Here is a 12,763-nt window from a genome sequence, read left to right as displayed (position 1 = left end):
GCTCTACACTCTTTAGTCCCCTTTTTGCTTGCTCTGTAGCACTCAATTTGTAAGACCTCTTTGTCAAAATCCCACATCCCTCCTGTGAGCCCAGCTTTTCCCCTCAGAGAGGGCATCGTCATTGTCTCTGATCAGAGACTTAGTTCCATGTGTTTTTATTCCGCGTACCCTTCCAATCATAAACATACCATATCTTGGTTTGCAGTACCATAGACACGTAATTCATTCCCAAGATTCTTCTCTCCTCTGTGATGATTCAATGCACTTATTATCCAAACAAGCAAATTTAAATTCCTCTGCCTCAGGAAATGCAAACTCCCTGCACAATTCCGAGAAATACCTGGATGAAGTTCGCATTCCTCTCATGTGGTTTGCTCTCTTGTTCCAATCTGCTGCTCCCTAATCATTTCTGGTGGTCTTGTCATTGCTTCCTTACGTCGCCTCAACAGTCTGCAGGTGTATAGTGCCCCCAAACACAGAGCTCCCTTCAGCCTCCCAACCACAATGATGACTCAAGAACAGAGGACAATTTCAGAGAAGAAAAAAACAGAACCAAAAGTATCAACGCTCACTGTTACCACATCCTTTATGTGGAGGTCCCAGGCTGGTTGGTAATTTCCTCCATGGCCCTCAGCCAGCTGCCATATTGTTGGAACCAGTATCAGTTCAAATGAGAGTCCGGTTCTTTTTTTTTTTTTTTTTTAAGATTTTATTTATTTATTCATGAGAGACACAGAAAGAGAGAGAGGCAAAGACACAGGCAGAGGGAGAAGCAGGCTCCATGCAGGGAGCCTGACATGGGACTCGATTCTGGGTCTCCAGGATCTCGCCCTGAGCCAAAGGCGGGGCTAAACCACTGGGCCACCAGGGCTGCCCGAGAGTCTGGTTCTTGCTCAACCTCCTATCCAGTGTGTAGAGCCCAAACATTCCTTTTCCCTTAACCCCAACCAGGGGGATGGGGGGCTAAGCCAGGAGGCCCTGTAATAATCACAAGTGTCACCAACCCATGCAGAATGATGATAGCTATTTATAATCCTCCGTGTTTCAACTTTTCCCTTCCAGACTAGCTGCTGGGATTTACTTAACTTGGAAAACCAAAAGACCTGTTAAAATATTTTCTTCCACACTAAAAAGCAATCCTCCTTTGAAAGACAATTCTGCAACATCTCCCTAGAACACAGACATGGAGCAGTATTTTAAGGAACATTTTTTATTCGCTTTATAGATGTACAAGTATGTTTAATGGGGGAAAAATTATACATACACCCACACAGTGTTTCTCAAATTTTCCAAACTAATTACTCCTAACAAGTGAGAATTCCAGGAGGAGCTGAGCATTTTATCTCAAAGCAGCCTATGGCAAGCATATTCTTTCTTTGGAGTCTTGTATTTAATCTTCTAAAATTCACATACATTTTTGCATCCACTGTATAATATGTCCATTTATTTCAATACATAACAATAGAATGAAATACACTTAAACCCAGCCATAGTGCTGTAGGTGGGAGCCACAAATTTCTGTTCCAAGATTTGCATTATTCCAAGATTATTGAAACCACGTCAGCAAGCCTACAACGGTGGGAGTTCTGGGGTGGTCCCCGAGTTCTATACACATTTGCATTATCATAGGCTTCACTGATAATCTGATACTTTTTGAACACTAAAGTATGTGATTTATGCCAAGAAAGTGTGATAAGGAATGAATATACATTAATCAACTCCACCATAATACAACATTTTGGCACTTAATCGGGGTTCACTCACTAGGTAAATGACTTGATCCTACCCACCAACTTTGATGAGAATGTAACTCAACTTCTTGCATCAGTAAGAGAAGAAATTATTGCAGATAATGAAATATTGATGTCATTTTCAAAGAGTTTACACTTAAAATGTTTTCTTCACCCTCGTCTCCTAGAAAAGAGGCTAAAGCAAGGATTAAGATTGCCAGTATTTTACAAGAGAAGCACAAGCCGTGAGCAATCAGGGTGATGGGAAGAGGGAAGTCAGGCAAAGTGCAAAGCATTGTTTTCAGAGCAGTTCGTTTATCTCAGGATCAAGATGATAATCCTAAGGGAGGCTTCTTGGATGGATTCACTCAGTAGATGCAAACTCTCTGGAAGAGAAACATGGAGAAACCATGCCTTAGAGTAGTCCATGGGACAGAGAAGAGAGAGACTTGATCTGCCTCCTATTTTCCAGGTTCATTTCAAGAGCATCTAATTCCCCCCACACTCCATCCTCTGGCCAACTGCTCCAGACAATAGACTCTCCACTCTAGAGTGAGAGGTTTCATCTAGGTCCAAAAGTGGAGGGGATCCCAGTGTAGGTGGAGAGCTGAGCAAGAACAAGGAGGAAGTTGTCAAGAGCCTCTGAGAAAGTTCGCCAGCTCTGGGTCCCAAAAATACAAGCAAGTTACAGAAAAAGGACAAATTCTATTCCATTCAACACCAATTAGATATCGAACAACAACAAAAAAATTATCATCTTGACCTGAAGATGAACGAACCTCACATAAAGTCTACAATATTGTCCCTCTGATTTGAACTCCCCAATCTATAAAACTTTATGGCAGTTTCTACCCTGTTCCCCCCAAACTAGTATTTAAAATGTCTTCTTGTACAGTTTCCTGAGCATGTATGCAGTACCTGCCCCCTCTCATCATATTCTCGGTTGCTCTAAATCTAAATTATAGCATAATCATTAAGAACATTGATACTGGCTAGTTTACTAATTGTTAGAATTCTGTTTGTTAATAAACTCAGTCTTTCACAAGAAATAAGTGTTATAATGCATTAAAAAACATTTTGGAAATGTCCGGTACCTGGCACTTAAATATTTTATAGTATTTATTATTATTATTACTATTGTTATTATTATTATTATTCATACCACAAATCAATTAATAAAGTATAAAATATATCATAAATGTTCAGTCAAGTGTTTTTGTTCCAAGATTGATCCATGTAGGCTATCCTTTTTAAAATACTCATCTACACTAGAAGGAATTAAATACTATTCTGGGTCTTTTTGATTTTTTTTGTCAAGTGAGGAGATTAGACTGAATGATCTCCAAACTCCATAAAGTTACTTGTTATGTATTAAAGTTTTTTTTGTTCTCATTGAAACATCTACTTACAACCTCTTCTAGTTACTAGCCAACGTAAGTACAACAACATGTATTATTATGAAGAAATTATGAAAATAAGCACTGGGTGTGTAAGATATGATTCACAATGATGACGCAGGTGATGTTCCACTTAGATATCGATCAGCTCTAGCAAAATTGAACAGATACAAAACTAAAACATCATCTCCTGCCATAAAATTTCTCTTTTTCTCCCTACCACAATGAGTAGTTTGTCCATCCATCCAGGAGCTCATGGCAAAGAACAAAATGGCAATTTCTTTAACCTCAATATGTCTTGTTATTTGCATCTACAAAAAAAAAAAAAATATATATATATATATATATATTTGAATCTATTCAGTGCATCCTGAGTAGCACTGCTTAGTTCTAGCCACCATCATCTCTCTCTTAATAATAGCCCAATAACTGCCTTGTTTCCCTACAATTATTCTTGAATCTTCTAATCCATTCTCCTTCTCCATATCCTCCAAATATGCCCATTTTAAGACCAACTCTATCTTCCTTGTTTCTAGGTTCTAATCCCTCCATGTCTTCTGTGGTAGATTAAATTGTTATAGAGAAAATACTCTCTCACCCACTTGCCTCCTTCTGTGCCCTAGAGATGTGGGGCATGGCCATGTGACTTAGGCTAGTGGGATGTTAGTCCATGTGACCCAAGCAGAAGCTGTGCCCATTGTTTGGTGTCAGTCTTGTTCTTTTGTGCTTTTGCCATGACCGTGAAAAGAGCATCCTTAGACAGCTACTGGCCCTTGGGCCTACACCACAGAGTGATGCGTGTGGAGCAGAGCCTTTTTCTCTGACCCTCACATCTGCAGCCTAAAGCCAAATCAACACAGTCGACTTGCATAAGCAAAAAATAAATGCTTACTGTCTTCTGCCTCTCTGATGCAGTGGTTGCTTATCCTCCAGCAATCACTAACTGATATGGCTTCATGTAAAATCCACTGAAAAATACTTAATATGACCTGAAAGGCCCTTTATGGGTTTCTTCAGCCTCACTTGTACCGTGCTTCCTCTTCTTCCTCCCCACACTATACTCTGACTACCCTCTCAGTTCTTCAACCATGCCAAAGCCTTTTCCCAGCATAGAATCTCTACATACATTGTTCTTTTGACCCGGATGCTATTTCTCTGTCCCCTCAGTCTAACCAACTTTGATTCACATTCAATCTATCAGTACATGTCCCTACCATGGAAAAACAGCTTTAAAACTCCCCCTCACCAAATAGCAGACTGGAACTAATCCCCATATTGCATATTTCCTCCTCTGTACATTTCTTTCATTGCACTCAGTTGTGTTTTTTTATATTTTATTTAAATTCAATTTGCCAACATACAGTATGACACCCAGTGCTCATCCCATCAAGTGCCCTCCTTAGTGCCCATCACCCAGTTACCTTATCCACCCACCCTCCTCCCCTTCTTCAACCCTCTGTTTGTTTCCCAGGTTCAGGAGTCCCTCATGGTTTGTCTTCCTCTCTAATTTTCCCCACTCAATTTCCCATCCTTATAGGCCCTTTCACTATTTCTTATTTTCTACATATGAGTGAAACCATATGATGGCTGTCTTTCTCTGATTGTCTTATTTCACTCAGCATGGTACCCTCCAGTTCCATCACATTGAAGCAAATGATAAGGGTATTTGTCCTTTCTGATTACTAATATTCCAATATACATATAATTATATATAATATAATATTCCAATATATATGCCATTATATATATGCCATATCTTCTTTATCCATTCATCTGTCGAAGGACATCGTGGCTCCTTCCACAGTTTGGCTATTGTGGACATTGCTGCTATAAACATTGGGGTGCAGGTGTTCCCATGTTTCACTGAATCTGTATCTTTTGGGTAAATCCCCAGCAGTGCAATTGCTGGGTCGAGGGTAGCTCTATTTTTAACTTCTTGATGAACCTCCACACAGTTTTCCAGAGTGGCTGCACCAGTTCACATTCCCACCAACAGTGCAGGAGGGTTCCCCTTTCTCCACATCCTCTCCAACATTTGCTGTTTCCTGTCTTGTTAATTTTCCCCATTCTCACTGGTGTGAGGTGGTATCTCATTGTGGTTTTGATTTGTATTTCCTTCATGGCTAGTGATGTGGAGCATTTGCACTCAAAAGAATTGTGATTTATTGTCTTGGGAAAATGGTTAATGTCTCTTAAACATGAAATGGTGAACTCTTATCATATCAAGGATGACGTCGGTCTATACCTGTACCTGATACCTCTGTACCATTATGACTAACTTGAATAAACAACTTGATCACTCATATTTCCTTGATTGGAGCAGACTAAAATAGTATTTACACACTGTTTATCTTATATCAAATGATGCGAATAAAACCATCATCTGTTAGAGCCCTTCAAAGTGTGGGTTGTTTCAATTGAGCAGACAATTTTCTTGTCTTTCTAGAATCCAGTCTATTTCTCATATTCTTGTCACTACAATACATCCAGGTATGTCACCAGTCTGAAATGATAGCCAACAATCTATCTTTTCCTTTATTTCTAGCAGTATCATCTGACAAATTGAATTATGATACCCCATTTGTAAACAAAAATTGTAAAAGAAATTATAACAGAACTATTTTTTAATGTTAAGGAAATTTTTAAATTAAAATGTTGCCAAGGGGGGTGGGGCGCCTGGATGGCTCAGCTGGTTAAGTGTCTGCCTTCAGCTGAGGTCATGATCCCGGAGTCTCAGGATCAAGCCCCACATCAGGCTTCCTGCTCAATGGGGAGCACATTTCTCCCTCTGCCTCTTCCTGTCTCTACCCCTGCATGTGCTCTCTCTCTCTGTCAAATAAATAAAATCTTAAAAAAAAAAAAAAATGTTGTCGAAGGGGAAGGGTGAAGTGAAAATATCTTGAGTCCAGAATTGTAATAGAGAAGGAAGGGGCGTACCAGGTAACGGGGGGTGCGGGGGTGGGAAACACCTGTTTTCCCATATGTGCAAAGCGTTGTAATTGGCAGGAAAAGAAAAAGAGAGAGAGGGAGGGATGAGGAGGGAAAGGAGAAAGGAGGGAAGAGAGGGAGGGAGAGAGGGAAGGAGGAAGAGTAGAAAAGGAATGGAAAAAGATTTTCTGTATCAGCAGCCCCAGTGCTTGAAACTGAATTGGAGCATAAGCTCCTGTCTATAAAATAATATCCTTCATCAGGTTTCAAAAATAGCTGTTAAGGGGTTAACAGTCTGAAGGCTGGAACTCCGCCTAGACCACTCTCTGCTAAAGCAGCTGTGTAAGCAACAGACTCTGTAACCTTCAGAGCAGCTGTTAGGAGCAGCAGAGAATGAGGGTCAGGCCATATGGGAAAAATAGGTCAAATCAGCATTTTTACACAGAAAAACTCAAGGCAAACCTTCTCACAGAGTTTTCTGATAGGACCTTCTATAGTATCTAAAATCTGGTCTTCCATCACTATGAACCATTAGCAAGCAAGACCAGGAAGGCCAGATTTTTATCGGGCTTCTCTTCAAGAATGACCCACGTAGGGGATCCCTGGGTGGCGCAGAGGTTTGGCGCCTGCCTTTGGCCCAGGGCGCGATCATGGAGACCCGGGATCGAATCCCACGTCGGGGTCCCAGTGCATGGAGCCTGCTTCTCCCTCTGCCTATGTCTCTGCCTCTCTCTCTCTCTCAATCTCTCTCTCTCTGTGTGACTATCATGAATAAATAAAAATTAAAAAAAAAAAAAAGAATGACCCACATAGATGGGCCTCAAAGCACCTGCGCTTCTATACCTGAGGACAAAACAACTTGATGATAAACTGAGCTGAATCTTACGGGTTATTTGCATTTATGGCTGGATTCTTTTAAGTGATGTGTGTAAGGTACTTAACATTACACCCATGTAGTGAATGTTGATGGTCTCATCCACCCCAAATAACACCCGTTCCTGTGACGGGTTACTGCCTCTACTTAGCCATAGGATTAAAAGAAAAATTGCCATTTTCTTACAGATCCCAGTTAGTCACCACTATTGATTGGCCCAGGGATACTTACCCAACAGAAACTGGATTAATAAGAGTATCCCATATCCTGGACACAGTTTCTTGGCCAAGGATAGGGTAAAGGTATCCTTTGCTTTTCCTAAGTTCTCCTTATGCCACGTTGCTTTTCGGAAAGACCTATATCGGTACCTGATTTCCCTAGTCGAAAGAAACTTGAAGATTTTCACTTTGAAGAAAAAAGAGTAAAAATAGCTTTTAACCTTTGTTTGAGGCATGCTGTCATAGAGCACTGAGTGGCGCCCCCAAGCTCCTTCCCTGAGAACTACGCTCAGCATCTCCACACCAAGCCACCAGAGCTCTGAACTGTGTCTGAGAGCATCTGTATTTTATTTTTTTTTTATTTTTTTTATTTTTTTTTATTTTTTTATTTTTTTATTTTTTTAACTTTGATTTACTTATGATAGTAACAGAGAGAGAGAGAGAGAGGCAGAGACACAGGCAGAGGGAGAAGCAGGCTCCATGCACCGGGAGCCCGACGTGGGATTCGATCCCGGGTCTCCAGGATCGCGCCCTGGGCCAAAGGCAGGCGCCAAACCGCTGCGCCACCCAGGGATCCCTATTTTTATTTTTTTTAGCATCTGTATTTTATTGCCATTATTTTGTGCATCCATTAGCAAGACACGTGCTAAGGTATCAGAAAAGCCTAAGAGAGGTAATTTGGGGGGGGGGGGTCTTGGAACACTCAAAAATTCTTTCCACATAAAGTGATGTTAATTGCTTCTTCACACCATTTCAGGTTTCATAGGAACATTCTCCTTTAGAGAGTGAGGGACATCTGTACCTGACTTCTGTTGAGGTAGTTTAAACTTTTCCTTGGGCTACAGTGTTCTTTGTTTCTTTGTTGTTTATTAACTTGGGATGAGAGAAAGAATTTGGGTCCCTCAGTGTGGAAGAATGAGGGGAGTAATTGCTAGCATTTGTTTCCTGCTGTGTAGCAAAAGCCAGTGTGATAGAATAAAAGCAGAGAGAAGAAAGATAGACCAACCCAGTGTCCATCAAGTCTGTGTTCCAGTCACCTCTAAAACCACCCAGAGTCCTGCTTTCTTTCACTTGCTACCCAAAGTTCTGACTAATATACACTGACCTCTAGTAACAATTCAGTAAACAACGAATAGGACTGGTGACTCTACTAACCATTTTTCAAAGACCCCAAATCAAGATTCTTGGTCTGAAAAAGGATTTCTCACATTTGTGATTTTTCTATATCAAAGTCTTACAAATGTGTGAATGCCCACGGATACTTTGTCAAATAGGTCACATATCATATTTTTAAAAAGGAGTAAAATTGTGTGATATTGGAAATACCATGAAATATCCAGTAAGTATGGGTGCCATAATCTGGGGTGCTGACAGCAATAGACATCATATGGGAAGACACAGAAATGGCCTACTTCTCCATAAGGGAAAACAATTCTGAGTTGAAAAAATTGAATTTAACTAGAGTGCCTAAAATCTAATATTAATATTGTTATTATAATCCTAAGGGTGCCAGAACAAATATATGCTATCCTATTGTCCCTTTGGAGAATTTCATATCAAGAACTATGAAGAGAGAATATATATGTGTGTGTGTGTATATATATATTTATATGATATTAAAATTAATCGAAACACTCTCAAGCCCTAAGCAAAATGGCTCTAGCAGCTAAAAGTCCAAGATTGTTCCTCCACCCAGGCTGGAACTAATCAAAAGTCTGAAGGAGGCAAAACATGTTTTCAGTTTTTCTCATGAGCACTAGATATGTGCATCTCTCAAATCTAACTGTGGGCGCATTTCTTAGGAAACTGTACTGGAAAAATTAATTGTTCCCTGTCCTGACCTCCTATAAGATTTGTTTCTTGTTGATTCCCCATCCTATATTGTATTTCTACTTTTTCTGCTTCAATATGAGCTTTTCAGGGGCAAAGATTGTTTTGAAAAATAATGTGTTAACCAAATTGATTGTCCTCTCCTCAGAGAAATGAATTGAAGAAATGAGTTAAAATTCAACAGCTAAAACATTGCATTAAAATAAGTTCCTTGTATTTCTATTTCCTGAGGACAAAAGCAATGACTGTTTTTGACCATGACCCAAAGTAGCAAAGACATTTTACCTTGTAACACAGTACACATGTACATAGATACATAAAATCAAAACAGAGATTTCACAAAACGTATTTATTTTTAAAAGATGGACAAGTTCTGACACCTAGTTCATTTTTTTCTTTTTGATAATAATGACTGTGACTCATTAGAGGAATTTCATGACTCCTGATGAATCATGACCCATAGTTTGAAAATATGGCTCTAAGGAGAACCTATGGGTTGGTGCATGTTTATCAGAGAAAGTGAGAAAGTTAAGTGAAATCCTCAAAGCAGGTGAAGTCTCAGAAATGGCCAGAATATCTATAGCTTACTTAACTTATAGATCATGGAATTATGAATTCCTAGAAATATTAGTCCAGAAGCAAAACCTGGAAGCCTCTCCCACTCTCACTATAGTTTTTATCTACATATCACAAGATCTGCGTAAACAAAATCTTGAAGGATTTCTTCTTTCCTTCAACAATCTGTTGGGCACTGTGCTTTAGCTGTTGGAGCTGCAGGGGTGAATAAAACACACAAAGTCCCTGTCCTCATGGAGTTTACATTCTAGTGAATGAACACAGACATGTTTAATACAACTTCAGGTAGTGATAGATTATGAAAGAAAAACAAATTATGGTAAGAGTCTAGAAGGTGGCGGAAAAGGGGAAAGGGCTATCTTAGGGTAGCCCAGAAAGGCTTCTCTGTGAAGGTGATGTTTGAACAGAATCTGAGTGAGCCAGTTGAACATCTAGGGATGTGTGAGGTGGAACAGCAAGTGTTGTAAATATATTTGTGCTAAAGTAAGGGGCTGCTGGGTCTGGTCAGTAGATATAGTAATCACATCTATGGTGTAGATGGACCCAACCACAGCCTGTTCCGAGGGAAACCATCTTGAACATAATCACTGGCCCTCTGGCAGATGTAGTAACATGTTCTCCTCTCTTCTTCCAGCATGTCAGCCACTAGGTTTGGGCACTTGACCCGTGGTTCCTAGACTTGGAATTGGTTTCACTAATTTGATAGAAAATAGGGATCATTTCCTGTTATGGATTGAATTGTGTCCCCCTCCAAATTTCACAGGTTGGAGTCCTAATCCCTAATACCTCAGAATGTGAAAAGAGGGCCACTAAAGATGTAATTAGTGAATATGAGGCCCCTACTGGCATAGAACAGGCCCCTAATCCAATATGACTGGTGCGTCCTCACAAAAGGGAGGGATTTGGACATAGATATGCGCACAAGGAGGACACCATGTGAATATGATGATGGTCATCTCCAAACCAAGGAGAGAGGCCTGGAACAGCCTCTTCCCTAACCCTACCAACACCCTGCTATTGGCCTTCCAGCCTCCCAAACTGTGAGACAAATAACTGTCTGTTGTCTGAGCCTCCCAGCTTATGGCACTTTGTTACCACAACCCTAGCTAACCAACTACACCTCTCTGGGGAGGAGTTGAGTAGATTCCATGTGTAGTAGGGTAGTTAATATATGGATGAATTGTGGCACATGGGGCAGACTACTATTTGCATAGGAGGGATAGCCCCACTTTTTAGCTGAGCCAACTACATTTCCCACCCTCCAGGGCAGTGGACTGTGGCCAGATCTTTAAGCTCTAGCCAATGAGCTGTAATCAGATGTATCTTGTGGGGGCTTCCAGCAGCCTTCCTTAAAAATAGCTGGCAGCTGTCTTTTTCCTTTTTCTGTATCCCTTCTTCCTTCCTGGGGGCTGAAATGCAGATGTGATGGTGGTATTTAAACCATGAGTGACATTGGTAGTGAAAGCTGTAGAGGATAAAAGGAAACCTGGATAATTAAAAGCTTTGTGGAACAGAGTCATCATCACACCAACACTGAGTTCCCACATCTGGACTTGGACATGAGAAAGAAATGGTCTTTTATCTGGTCTAAACCATTGTTTGGGGAGGGAGGTTAACTATTACTTGCAGTGGGATCTAATCTTAATGGATACAAGCATGCAGCGTGAAAATGGGAGGAAAACACATCCCCACGGAGGATGTTAGCCTTGGAGGAAGGAAAATCAGATTGAGAAGGAATAATCAAGGGATACGAGGAAAACCAGGAGGAAATTATACCTGGAAAGCTAAAAAAATATCTAAAAGGGAGAAATAAAGGTCTGACTTTAGATCTTACTGAACTGATACAAGGACCAAGAAATGTCTCATGTTTCTCCAACTTGATGTGCATAGGAATCATTTGGAGTCTCATTAACACGCACAATAGGATTCAAGAAGTCTGGGTGTGGACGTTCAGGTGATGTCGATGTCAATGCTACTGGTACACCTGAAGGGGCAAAGGTTGAGACCAGAGTGGTTCTCAAAGTACGGTTCTTGTACCATCAGCATCACCAGGAACCTGACAGAGATGCACATTCTTGGCCACACCCCAGACCTACTGAATCAGAGGGAGGGGAGGGGAAGGGGGGCGGGGGATGGGGATAGAGAGGGCAGAGGTGGGGCGGTGGGCGGCAATCTGTTCCAACCAGCATGTCAGGTGATTCTGATGCCCACTGAAGGCTGGCAACCACTGGTGAGAGCAATAATAACAATAATAATAACGACTCCCACAGACATTGAACGCCACCTGTGGGCCAGCCCTATTAACACCTTTCTTACATCGTCTTCTTAGGTCCTCACAACAATCTATGTTACCAATGAGGAGAATAAGACGGACGAGGATGGGTGCTTTGCCAAGGGCACACCACTAGCAGGTGGTCGATCCAAGAAACCACGTTCAGTGCTCAGGACGCTTGGCCAACTCTGCTTCCAGGGTCAGCAGGGCCATCGCTATAAACAGTTCCAGCGAGTGTGAAGTCAGAAGCCAGACTGCAGCAGCTTTGGAAGGGGGGAAGTGGAAAAGTGGATGCAGAATGCTTCTTCAAAAACCTAGGCCTTGAGGGAGGAAAGAGGAATAAAGTAAGAACTGGAAGGTAATGGAGGGCCAGTGTGTGTTTCTTGCTTGCTTGTCTAAGAGGGGAATCGCTCTGAACTAAAAGAGGAATAGAGGATCTCAAGATACGGGATGAGATTTCAAAAAAATCAAGCCTGAGCACATCAGGGCAGGATGAACGAGGAAGGAGAGACAATGGATTATGTTAGGAGAGCTCGGAGGGGATGGGACATTTTTCCAGGAAAGGGGAGAGGCTGAGGCAGAGGAGAATAGTGAACCTTGAATACCTGGTGGGCTATTACATGGAAGGGGAACAAATCTTATTTTTATGGCTCTAGAGGGTGGACCAAGGGATGAAAGTTACAGGGGATAGATTTCATCTTAAAATGAGAAAGAACGGTCTAATGATTTAAGTTATTTGGAAACAGAATGACTTGCCCTTTGAGGTGGTGATTTTCCTACAGCCGAAAGCACTTAGGGAGAAGCTATTTGACAGCCAGGAGGCAAGGTGTATAAAGGATTATTCCTCTGAGTTCACTGGGGGTTTTAACTATGTTGAAATTTTATGCTGTGTCCCTGCACTGCCTGTTCCATTAGTAAACCACTAAAGTATAGTCCTG

At 41.2% G+C, this 12,763-nt stretch overlaps 2 long non-coding RNA genes across 7 annotated transcripts in view; both read right to left on the bottom strand.

The window, feature by feature from the left end:
• LOC144296958 (uncharacterized) overlaps positions 1-572 on the bottom strand; it is a 58,894-nt gene extending 58,322 nt beyond the window's left edge. Inside the window, exon 1 of the long non-coding RNA XR_013363922.1 lies at positions 341-572. This is a non-coding gene — a long non-coding RNA (uncharacterized LOC144296958). The remainder of the gene's footprint in view (positions 1-340) is intronic.
• Positions 573-748: 176 nt separating this feature from the next.
• LOC144296956 (uncharacterized) overlaps positions 749-12,763 on the bottom strand; it is a 51,566-nt gene continuing 39,551 nt past the window's right edge. For 4 of the 6 annotated variants that reach the window (XR_013363913.1, XR_013363912.1, XR_013363914.1 and 1 more), the window contains one exon: positions 9,170-12,145. This is a non-coding gene — a long non-coding RNA (uncharacterized LOC144296956). Of the gene's footprint in view, positions 2,117-9,169; positions 12,146-12,763 lie in introns of those variants that run through there. The other 2 variants (XR_013363917.1, XR_013363916.1) reach the window with 1 other exon arrangement.

The sequence above is a fragment of the Canis aureus genome, chromosome 25 (assembly GCF_053574225.1).
Source record: "Canis aureus isolate CA01 chromosome 25, VMU_Caureus_v.1.0, whole genome shotgun sequence".
NCBI lineage: Eukaryota > Metazoa > Chordata > Mammalia > Carnivora > Canidae > Canis > Canis aureus.
The sequence above is the reverse complement of the archived record's forward strand: the minus strand, read 5'-3'. Positions and strand labels throughout refer to the sequence as shown.